This window comes from Mastomys coucha, chromosome X, assembly GCF_008632895.1.
Source record: "Mastomys coucha isolate ucsf_1 chromosome X, UCSF_Mcou_1, whole genome shotgun sequence".
Lineage (NCBI taxonomy): Eukaryota > Metazoa > Chordata > Mammalia > Rodentia > Muridae > Mastomys > Mastomys coucha.
Genome location: NC_045030.1, coordinates 75,901,201 through 75,902,869, shown reverse-complemented (window position 1 = coordinate 75,902,869; position 1,669 = coordinate 75,901,201). Strand labels below are relative to the sequence as shown.

The following is a 1,669-nucleotide window of genomic DNA, read 5'->3' as shown; positions in this document are numbered from 1 at the left end:
AGTATAAAACACTTTTTCTGGTCATAGTAGAACATGCCTATAATCCAGAACTCTGAGGCTGAGGCAGGAGATCATGACTTCAAGGCCACCCTGGGCTTCAGAACCATAAGAAAACTCTGATTCAAAACAGAAACGAAAACAAAAACAAAACAAATGAACAAACAAATATGAGACTGTCAATAGAACTCAGTGGCAATCTGAGTTTGGTCCATGGAACACACATGCTGGAAGATAACTCACTACTCTCACAACTTCTGACCTCTATGTGGTGTATACACTATCCAATAAATAAATAACTAAATTTGAATATAAAACAAAAACAAAACATGATTTTTTGACACAAAGTCTGGAGAGCTATGTAGCCAGGAACTTGAGCTATGTAGCCAAGAACTTGAGCTATGTAGCTTTGGCTGGCCAAGAACTTGCTATGTGGAACAAATTGGCCTCAAACTCAAAGAGATCCACCTATCTCTGCCTCACAAGTGCTAGAACTAAAGGTATACACCATTGCTACTGGCTAATTTACCTTTTTTGACACTGGGTTTCATATATGACAGACTGGCCTCAAACTCCATATGTACCTTGAACTTCTGATCTTTCTGTTTCTATCTCCTAGGTGCTAGAAATACAAGCATCTGCTACCATGGCCAGTTGAAAGTAAGATCTTTCTAACATCAGCTAAGATGATGCATACTGTCTAGGAAACATTGTTGAACTTTTGGTATTAAGATGACATCATAATTGTGTTTTGTAGAACCCTAACATCTTAGAGGGAAGAGACTGGGAGGAGTGGAGAGAGGGGAATATATGAGTGAAGAATAAATAAAAAATAAATTTTAAATAAAGAATATAATGTGTTAGATTTGTGTCTAAGAATCAGGAGGAACCAGTGAGATGGCTTAGTAGGTAAAGGTGCTTGTTGCCAAGCTTGATGTTTGATCCTGGGTCCCACATAGTGGAAAGAGAGAATTGACTGCCCCAAGTTATACTCAGACCTCTACACATATGTTCCCAAGTTGTCCTCTGATGTCTATATGCAACTCTGTCTGTCTGCCTGTCTGTCTGTCTATCTCTAATCTATCTATCTATCTATCTATCTATCTATCTATCTATCTATCCATCCACATTCTCTCTTGCCTTTCGAAAGACCCAACAAGCAGCTGAAAGAGTCAGATACAGATATTTGCACTCAACCAATGGACAGAAGCAGCTAACTGCTGTTGTTGAATTAGGGAAAAGGCTGAAAGAAGCTGAGGAGAAGGGTGATCCTGTAGGAGGACCAGCACTCTAAACTGATCTGGACCCCTGAGATCTCTCAAACACTAGACCACCAAACAGACAGCATACAGCAGCTGATATGAGGCCCCCCAACACACATACAATAGAGGACTGCTGGGTCTGTGATCATTCAGAGATGATGCACCTAACCCTGAAGAGACTGAAGAGCCCAGGGATTTTAGAGGTCAGGTGGGTGGGGGTTGGGGGTATCCATGTGAAGACGGAGTAGGGAGGAAGTGTGAGATGTGGAACAGTTAGAGGATAGATTGGGGGTACAGGATAAAATATGGAGTGTAAATAATTAAAAGATTTTTAAAAACAACTTTGTTTTTGTTTTTGTTTTTTTGAGACAGGGTTTCTCTGTGTAGCCCTGGCTATCCTGGAACTCACT

At 40.5% G+C, this 1,669-nt stretch overlaps 1 protein-coding gene across 1 annotated transcript in view; it reads right to left on the bottom strand.

The window, feature by feature from the left end:
• The window catches only part of LOC116093167 (medium-wave-sensitive opsin 1), a 26,560-nt gene that overhangs the window by 24,223 nt on the left and 668 nt on the right, over positions 1 to 1,669 (bottom strand). The gene's annotated exons all lie outside the window — the stretch shown is intronic.